The sequence below is a fragment of the Durio zibethinus genome, unplaced genomic scaffold (assembly GCF_047325235.1).
Source record: "Durio zibethinus cultivar Kanyao isolate XHJ-2024 unplaced genomic scaffold, ASM4732523v1 HiC_scaffold_107, whole genome shotgun sequence".
Lineage (NCBI taxonomy): Eukaryota > Viridiplantae > Streptophyta > Magnoliopsida > Malvales > Malvaceae > Durio > Durio zibethinus.
Genome location: NW_028322730.1, coordinates 61,782 through 72,500, shown reverse-complemented (window position 1 = coordinate 72,500; position 10,719 = coordinate 61,782). Strand labels below are relative to the sequence as shown.

The 10,719-nt window shown below is 30.2% G+C and overlaps 3 non-coding genes across 3 annotated transcripts; 2 read left to right on the top strand and 1 right to left on the bottom strand.

The window, feature by feature from the left end:
- The first annotated feature begins 3,493 nt into the window (after positions 1-3,493).
- Positions 3,494-3,580, top strand: TRNAS-GGA (transfer RNA serine (anticodon GGA)). Its single transcript has one exon. It is a non-coding gene; the product is annotated as a tRNA-Ser (tRNA).
- A 1,378-nt stretch (positions 3,581-4,958) lies between these two features.
- Positions 4,959-5,031, bottom strand: TRNAT-UGU (transfer RNA threonine (anticodon UGU)). The gene has a single exon. It is a non-coding gene; the product is annotated as a tRNA-Thr (tRNA).
- Positions 5,032-7,874: 2,843 nt separating this feature from the next.
- Positions 7,875-7,947, top strand: TRNAF-GAA (transfer RNA phenylalanine (anticodon GAA)). Its single transcript has one exon. It is a non-coding gene; the product is annotated as a tRNA-Phe (tRNA).
- Positions 7,948-10,719: the final 2,772 nt, after the last annotated feature.

The following is a 10,719-nucleotide window of genomic DNA, read 5'->3' as shown; positions in this document are numbered from 1 at the left end:
TTGAGTCATTCGAGGGGTTTTTATTCGTTTTAATAGAAGCAGAAAAGAAAATATTTTTTATTTTGCTATATCCGTGTATTACTTATCCTTACGAAATATCAGACGAAATAGAACGATTTTAGAAAGGATATAATGAAATTCTTTGATTGGTTTTTCCCAGAGAGAGAGAAATGATCTGACCGATGGGTCCAACAAAAACAAACAATTACACAATTAACAATTCCAATTAAATTAATATTTTTTAATATTTAAAGATTCAAATTGAATATGAATAAAAAATCTAATTTAATAATTTTAATGGTAAGGTAATTTAATTAAATGGATTTAATAGAATAAGAATAGAATTTAATAGTAATAGAATTTTCTAATTTCTAATTAGAATTTCTAATCCGAAAATAATAAATAAACAGAGAGCTCTTGTTCTTATTCGAAACGCCTCGTGATCTTTAACCAATTCTGCGCTTCAATATAATTACCAGGAGTAAGCGCTATAGCCTGTTTCCAATACTCAGCGGCTTGATCGAACCAAGCCTCCGCTATTTCAGAATCCCCCTGTCGAATGGCCTGTTCTCCCCGGTCGGAATAGGCGGGTCAATTCCTTCCCTTAGAACCGTACTTGAGAGTTTCCTACCTCATACGGCTCGGCAGTCAATTCTTTTGGTGTCCCATTTTTTTACCCTACCATATATCCAATTGAATGAGATTTCTCATAGATCCTATCGATTTGTCTCGGGTTAACCAAAAGAGGTTAATTACATGAGTTTCAAACTTTAATTTGGATTAAATTAATAATGAGTTTTATCTTTTCTCCCACCTTCAGAAAAATAAAGCATAGGCGTTTCGGGATTATCGTCCGTTAGATTTTTCTGAAAGGTAACTATCTCGGTTTCATATCATATATAAATTTATATAGAATCCTTGAAAAAGACTTCTTCCTCATAAAAAAGACTTACTGTCTTTGGGATCTGATGCTACACCGCTGCTCAATAACTTAGGGGATCGGCTCTATTACATAAGTTGATTCCTAATTTTTATCTCATATCATGACATAAATAAGCAGTTCTTATTTATTTTTATTGTATCGGCCCAAAACCTCGCTAATTGATCTTTACGGTGCTTCCTCTATCAATTAGATCCTTTATCCATAGAATAAAGTATCTAGGCATATATATTTCTTCATATTTTGACTTCTATGAAGTTTCTTTTTTTTTTTTCTTTTTTTGTTACAGCTGATAAAAATCGTTTTTTGGACGATGCAATATGTAGAAAGCCTATTTTATTTACTAGCGTATTTATTTACTAGCGTATTTGCTCTTTCTTTCCTTTTTTTTTTTATTTCTATAGTGGAGATAGTCGCACGTAATGACAGATCACAGCCATATTATTAAAAGCTTGTGGTAAGAACGGGTTTCGTTCTAGTGCTCGAAAATAATATTCTAAAGCTTTTGTATGTTCTCCGTTACTTGTGTGGATAAGGCCTATGTTATAGAGTATATAACTTCGATCATAGGGATCAATTTCTAGTCGCATAGCTTCATAATAATTCTGTAAGGCTTCCGCATAATTTCCTTCGGATTGAGCCGACATCCGTTACGGTCGTCATTCGATTCAACGAATTCTCCGTTCCAAAACCGTACGTGAGATTTTCACCTCATACGGCTCCTCCTTTATGTGCATAATGAGAATAATCCATGGAATTAAAAAAAAGGTCGAAATATTGTCATTATGAACTGAGCGGGGCTAATGTTTTTACAAGAAATCTCTAGCCAACCCTCTTGCAAAAGATCTTTTCTTACCATCAAGCGTGTTCGTACTAGATAAATAAAGTAAACTCCAACAATTTCTTTGTTCTCAACGCTCCTTAATTTCCAGGAATTAGTCACTTCAACAATCTTCGATGGTTATATGGGTATCCAAAGTACGAACAAGATGGATGTTTGTTGTCCCAACCATTTCTCTTAGTTCCGATCCCGATAAGGAAAGGGAATCCTTTATAACAATAACAAAGTTTTCGTGTTGTTGATTCCTAGATGTAGTGCTTCTTCCTCTATGCCGCCTATTGGTACTAGTGTAGTAGGGTTGACCCACAATACAGACCCATAGGTGTAACCTTTCGCTCAATACTCGAATCAACAATTGAAGCATCTGAGGTTGCATTAATCGGGGATACACGACAGAAGGAATTGCTTTATTTATAAACTTCACCTTCAACAAGCGTAGATTTCTTTTTTTTTTTCAATAGTCTTTTTTTTTTTTTTTCTATTCCGAATCATGTGTCTTTTTCCTAAGACTAAGAGCGGTAAAATAAAAATAAAAAAAAAAATATATATAAAATAATTAAAATATATAAAATAATTATAATTATATAATAATAATCAAATCGCACCATCTCTGTAATAAGTAAATGCCTCTTTTTCTCCTGAAGTTGTCGGAATTATTCGTAATAAGATATTGGCTACGATTGAAAAGGTCTTATCAATAAAATTTCCATTTATCCGCGATCTAGGCATAGGTAGCAATCCATTCTATAACTCTTTTCATTACCCCTTCGTGAGAAAAAAAAAAGGATCTCACAAACAAAGGAAGCGTACAGTACGAAATAACATAAAAGCAGACCCATTCCATAAAAAAAAAAAAAAAAAAGATATAGCCCTCTACTTTACTTCAATTTTTTTGGCAGGAATCAAGAAAAAAAAAAAAAAAGAAATATTTGAATCCTATTTTATTTCATCCAAATTTATTAGTATAAGAATTTATTAGTATAAGAATAAAATATAAAAAGAAAAAAGAATTATTACGATTTCATCGAAGTTGAAGAATCAAAAAATTTATCCTACGGATTAGGATAGATTAGCAAAATTAGAGAAGTTTTGATTAAATTATGATAAAAAGAGGAAAAATAATCGAATAATCGTTCTATGATGAAAATAAAATAACTGCCCTTTTTTGTGTTTTGTGCATAGCAGGTATACAACATATAATCAAATATAAAAATCCCTTAGAGGATTTATGAATTTGTAATAGATTTACAGAGTAAGAGGTTGTTGTTGAGAGATCTAAAACTGGAAAAGAATTTTAGAATTCTTATAGAAATGGGGAATTAGAGTCTAAAGAGAATTATGAACTAAAAATATCCATTAAGCATAGTCTAAAAAAAAAAAAACCAATCGATTGATTTGATTCGTTTCAATTCATTGATTTAATCCAGTCCGGTAGAAATATCAGAAAAAAGATGGGAGTGCCTTTTTCGCAAACATGAATAGATATATATGGTATATGTTTATCGTATTATATTATTTATTTTTAACAGCCCCCTCACAAAAAAATTTCTTCGAGTCGGGAGGCTAAAGAAAAAGTGCTGAAAAAAGTGATGAAAAGTTTTCTATTTTTATAGCTAGTTTTCTAGTTAGAATTGATATTGTTCGTACCTCTCGAACAATCTAATATGAATAACTCGCTATTCGCTCGGGTTATCGGCCATAATAATTATGTAGGAGAGATGGCCGAGTGGTTCAAGGCGTAGCATTGGAACTGCTATGTAGACTTTTGTTTACCGAGGGTTCGAATCCCTCTCTTTCCGCACCTTCACCTAATTCGCCAATGTAACTGACTACAATGTATCAAATCAAATAAGAACAGATACTAAAGAGTTAGACCCTTCTTTGATATAGATTCTCTATTCCCAATTTCTTTTTAATACGGAATACGTAAAATAGCGTACAGGGGATGAAAATCTACCTACGGATCTATCATACATGAATAGGAGAAAAATAAAATTTCCGAATCAAATCCCTTACCCTGTCTTCCTTTACTTAACCTTAACTCAGGTGAAAAGGGAGCAGAACCCTTGTTTTGTTATTTTAGTTAGGTTTAAGTCTGACGAGAATAATATTCTACGACAAGCAATTCATTTATTTTCAAACCGACCCATTTCCTATCTATTATTTGATTGACTAATCCTTTATATTGTAATGTGTGAAGGGTCAAATGCTTTGGTAATTCCTCATGGGTGGATGAATCAAGATAATTTTGAATCAGAGTTCTAGATTTTTGTTCATCCCTCGCTGAAATAATATCTCGGGGTTTGCAGCGATAACTTGGTATATCTACTGTACGACCATTAACTAAAATATGTCTATGGTTAACTAATTGGCGGGCTTGAGGAATAGTTGAAGCCATACCTAATCGAAAAAGGATGTTATCCAAACGCATTTCAAGTAATTGTAGTAAAACCTGACCTGTTGACCCTTTTGCTTTTCTGGCAATACGAACGTATTTAAGTAATTGTCGTTCTGTAAGGCCATAATGAAAACGCAATTTTTGTTTTTCTTCTAAACGAATACGATATTGAGATTTTTTACCGGAGCGCGATCGGTTTCTAAGATCGCTTCCGGCTCTAGGACTTTTACTAGTTAGTCCCGGTAAAGCCCCCAGACGGCGTATTTTTTTGAAACGAGGCCCTCGGTAACGCGACATAAAGACTCCTTATTAATTTGAATTTTATTGAAATTTCATAAACCTAAATTAAAACTGAACTAAATGAAGCGAAATCGACTGAAGGATTGTACTACAAATATTAATGAGATGAATTGGATCAATATCCATACTTTTTTGTATTGTATATAATGTATATTGTATATAATGTATACAAAAAATAGAAATTAAAATAAAATATATATAATATATAAATATATTAAATATAAAATATATATTAAATATAAAATATAAAAATTAAAATCTAAAAATTAAACCAAAAAAAGTTTCCTTTTTTTTTTTCTTGATTTATTCTGCAAAGATCTAACTCCTCCAATTTTATTCCTAATTGAAAGTTTCTACGACATAATAAACGGATCGTTGACCTTTGGAAAGAAAAGGGGAAAAAGCTTTTTCAATGTTCTTTGATTTCAAAAAAACATTATCAATCATGTAAAAAAGTAAAAAAGCAAACAAATAGAGAAAGCCGGCTATCGGAATCGAACCGATGACCATCGCATTACAAATGCGATGCTCTAACCTCTGAGCTAAGCGGGCTCAAATAATAGAAATTTTGTATCCATAGGAATTCAGCAAACTATTACGATCTTATCTATTAACTATCTATTAGTTATTCATAATTACTATGAATTATTAATATGAATTATAGACTAGAATTTAGAAAAACTAGAATTTTAAATTTTAAATGCCATATTTATGCCATACATAATTTATGCCATATTTAATATAATCATATTTAATATAATGATATATAATAATATATAATAATATATAATAATGGTAGATTCAATCTAATATTCAATCTAATATTGATAGAATATAATAATTAAGAATAGAATAATATAATTCTATTTGATTATATTTTAATCATTCTATTTGATTATATTTTAATCATATTAAAAATGATATTTTAATTTAATCATATTTTAATTTAATCATATTAATATTTAATAACATTATATTTAATAATATTAAATTATAATAATATTATTATAATTTAATTCTAATTTTATTATAATTATAAAAATTATAAAAATAAATTATAAATATATTTATAATTTTTATAATTATTTATTATTTATCTCTATATTATATATTTTTATTTTATATTTATTTTATTATATGTTATCTTTATTCTATTAGTCTATTCTATTTAGTATTCTATTCTATTTAGTATTATATTCTATTTAGTATTATATATATAATTTAGTATTATATATATATTAGTATAATATTAGTATACTAAGTATAATATTACTATATTTTTTATTTTATATTTTTAGTATTTTTTAGTATATTTTTAGTATATTTTACATTTAAATTATATATAATTTTTTTTTTTTATATAGATATAGATATAGATTTAATTTAATAGATAGATTTAATTTTAATATAGATAGATAGATTTAATATAGATTTAATTTATTTATATTTAATATTTATTTATATTTAATATAGATTTAATATATATTTAATTTATTTATATTTAGTTTAGAATTATAAATAGAGTCTAATAATTAGATAATTATAGTGAAAATATTTTTATGCATTTATATATAATTTATATTTATATATAATTTATATATATATTATCATTATATAAATGATACGTTATAAGTCTAAATAATTAGAATGAAACTTTGTTTTTTAGACTAACTAATTCGAATTATCTTCGAAGTCGAAATAGAAATGAATGGAATAATTAGTTCTAGCTATTATGCTATTATACTAGAAAATAAATAATTAATAATGAATAAATTTTAAAATGAATAAATTTTAATAATGAATAAATTCAATTTTCATTTTTATTTTTATTTTTTTAGTTATCTTATTATGGTTATATAGGATAGTCTAATAAAAGAATAAGAATAAAAATAAAATTAAAGAAAAAAGAAAAGATGCAACCCATAGAAATGAAATCCAGATCATAATGAGAGATGAGAGACTCCTTTCTTTTGTTTTCATTCATAAAGGCGGAAGCTAAGACGAAAAAAAAAAAAAAAATCGACCGTTCGAGTAAATTGCCTGAGAAAACTGAGAGTAAGGGGGGCATATATATGTTATGGAATATCCATCTATATTGAATTGCGAATACAGAAATGATAAAATATTTTCTGATTGGACCAAATAAATACGGGTCTCCGATAGAGACGAAAGAAGATAAACAAACAAGAAATAAAATAGGTAAAGACCCTTCGATATAAGAATCAGTATCTATATCTACTAAATTCAATACTAAATTCAACGGTTTTCGCATAAAAAGAAAGAAAATAAATAAATGAAAGAAAGGGGAAAGGAAGGGAAGGAGAAAGGGGGAAGGAAGTGCATCCTAATGAGATCCTAATCTCAAGACACAAAGGGGATATGGCGAAATTGGTAGACGCTACGGACTTAATTGGATTGGATTGAGCCTTGGTATGGAAACCTACTAAGTGATAACTTTCAAATTCAGAGAAACCCCGGAATGAAAAATGGGCAATCCTGAGCCAAATCCTATTATTTTACGAAAATAAACAAAGGTTCAACAAGCGAGAATAATAAAAAAGGGATAGGTGCAGAGACTCAATGGAAGCTATTCTAACAAATGGGGTTGACTGTTGGTAAAGGAATCCTTATATCGAAACTCCAGAAAGGATGCAAGATATACCTATATAAAATATAAAATAAATAGGTATACTAATGAAAAACCAAAAAAGACGACTCGAACCCGTATTTTTTTTATTTATATGCAAAATCAATTTATATGAAAAATAAAAAGAATTGTTGTGAATCGATTCCAAGTTGAAGAAAGAATCGAATAGAATATTCATTAATCAAATCATTCACTCCATAGTCTGATAAATCTTTTGAAAAACTGATTAATCGGACGAGAATAAAGATAGAGTCCCGTTCTACATGTCAATATCAATACCGACAACAATGAAATTTATAGTAAGAGGAAAATCCGTCGACTTTAAAAATCGTGAGGGTTCAAGTCCCTCTATCCCCAACCCCAAAAAGCCCGTTTGCTATCTATTTATTTTATCCTACCCTTTTTGTTAGTGGTTCAAAGTTCCTTATGTTTCTCATTCATCCTATTCTTTTCCATTTTACAAGCGTATCCTAGCAGAATTTTGTTCTCTTATCACAAGTCTTGTGATATGATATATTGTGATATATATATGATATACGTACAAATCAACACCCTTGAGCAAGGAATACCTATTTGAATGATTCATAATCCATATCATTACTCATACTGAAATTTACAAAGTCTTCCTTTTAAAGATCCAAGAAATTCCCCTTTTAATTTAATACTTTTTCGTTTTTTTTTTTGTTTTCATTTTTAAGTGACATAGACCCAAGTCATCTAGTATTATGAGGATAATGCGTCGGTAATGGTCGGGATAGCTCAGTTGGTAGAGCAGAGGACTGAAAATCCTCGTGTCACCAGTTCAAATCTGGTTCTCGGCGTATGATTAATTTGTATGAGTATCTACTCTACAAATTAATTGATATAGATCGACATAATACATACTTATCTAGCTAGCTATCTGGAAGTAAACCCTCTCTTTATTTATTTTTTTTTTTTTTTTTGTTTCTATTTTTTAGATGAGCAAAGAGTCTATTATAATTATAATGTAGTAAAAAAAATAAATAATGTAGTAAAAGAAAAAAATTTCATTATCTTTCCTCTTCTTTTTTATTTGTTCACGCTGTGGCTCCTCACATTCAAAAAGAATGTTAATACTTCATACATATTTAATTAAAAAAAAAGATTAAAATAGTTGGTTGAAAGGCCCAACCAAAAGTCTGGTCTAGAGGAGTTCAAGGATAGAAATAACCAAGACTCATCTCAGCTACAGTACAAATAGAATCCGATTCCCTTTCATTTATTTATTTGTATTCTCTTTCATATTCCATTTCTTCATTCCTTTCTATGTGACTCTCTAGAGTTCATCTAAGTGATGTGCGCGATACAAAGTTCACGGTATAGAACCCTTGTTGTTCATCCTATTGTCTCGGCTCGTCCGAAATAAAAAAAAGGTATCTTCAAAAATCGAGAATTTCAATGATGTATTGTCTTTTATTTCTTTTTATTTATTAGCCTATCCATAAGAATACGAATGAAACCTCAATTCCTCCGTTTGAGCTAGAAGAGAATGTACAAATATTCCTTGAATATTTGAAGTTGTAATTAGTTTCTTATCATTCAATGAGCGTCTTGTATTTCATAAAAATTGGGGGCAATGTAATCCTTACGTAAAGGCCACCCTATCCAACTTTCGGGCATTAAGATACGTTTCAGTCGTGGATGATTCTCATAAGAGATTCCCAACATGTCATAAGATTCTCGTTCTTGAAAATCCGCACTTTTCCAAACCCAGAAAACAGACGGAATTCTAGGGTTACTCCTTGGAGCAAATACTTTTATACATACTTCTTCCGGTTGATCTACACCATACTCTATTCTCGTAAGATGATACACACTGGCTAACAGTCCGCCTGGTGCTACATCATAAGCACATTGGGAACGTAGATAATTGTAACCATATACATATAAAATAACAGCAATGGAATGCCAATCCTCGGGCTTTATTTGTAAAGTCTCTATTCCTTGGTAATCGAAGCCCAAAGATCTATGAACTAGCCCGTGTTTGACTAGCCAAACAGACAAACGGCCCTGCATCTTTTTTATCTCTCCCGCACTTTTCTTTTTTATTTGTAATTTGTATAAGATAAGTATTTCACATTTACGATGAAATCGAATTTATGAAGATTAATTCGTTGTTTGTTATTCTGTTTCTGAATCCTACCTAATTCACTAATTCGTGGGAAGATATTGAACTTTTGTAGTTGAAAAATGTTTCAGGAGGAATCTCTGAAGTAGATGGTGGTTGATAGAGTAATCCTTGATTATAATTTCCAGTATGAGTACTGCGTACAAGACAAAACTTGTGATTGGTAGTAAAACACCGATCCCCCTGTTGAGATCTAATTCGATCTTCATAGATTTCGCGAGATATTTTCTTACGAAGTTTTGTTATAGCATCTATAACTGCCTCGGGTTTAGGGGGACAGCCCGGCAAATAGACATCCACAGGAATTAGCTTATCGACTCCCCGAACAGTACTATAAGAATCAGTACTGAACATCCCTCCTGTAATTGTACACGCGCCCATAGCAATAACATATTTAGGTTCGGGCATTTGTTCATATAATCTCACTAAAGAGGGAGCCATTTTCATTGTTACTGTTCCAGCTGTTAAAATTAGGTCCGCTTGTCTAGGACTCGATCTTGGGACCAGCCCATAACGATCAAAGTCGAATCGTGAGCCTATTAATGAAGCAAATTCAATGAAGCAACAACTGGTACCATAAAGAAGCGGCCATAAACTGGAGAGTCTTGACCAATTTGAAAGATCATTTAATGTAGTTGAAATAACTGAGTTTTGGGTTGTTCGATCAAGTAAGGGAAATTCAATGGAATTCATACTCAATGTTATTATTATTTTTACTTTTTTCTTTCTTTTTATTATCTGAATATTCAGGAACTAAGACCATTCCAATGCTCCTTTTCGCCATGCATAAACTGAACCAACAATTAGGATAAGCACGAAAATTAAAGCTTCTATGAATACGGGTACCCCCAATACATCGAAACTCATTGCCCATGGATAAAGAAAAACCGTTTCAACATCAAAAACAACAAAAACTAGAGCAAACATATAATAACGGATTCGAAATTGTAACCAAGCATCGCCCATTGGTTCTATACCCGATTCATAACTAGAAAGTTTTTCTGGACCCTTTCTAATCGGGGCTAAAACTCCAGAAATTAGAAATGCCAAAATAGGAATAGCACTTGATATTATTAGAAATGCCCAGAAAATATCATATTCGTAAAGCAGAAACATAGACGAACTCCTATGAATGTGAAAAATAGACCGGATTAGTCGATTCGACCTGGAATTCATTGTCAAGTCATCCACAACTGTTTGTTTAGTCAAACCAACAATTCAGTTTGATCGAATCGTCTAGTTTCGTTTGTTTGCTGTTGCGTTTTAAGATTTATTGATTGGAATTAATCCTATTTACATTTCACTTATTTCGATTTAATTTCGATATAGTACTAATTTGTATTCGATATAGTACTAATTTGTATAGTAATAGTATAAATAGATATTTATACTATTACATTTATACTATTACATAGATATTTATACTATTACTATATAGTATAGT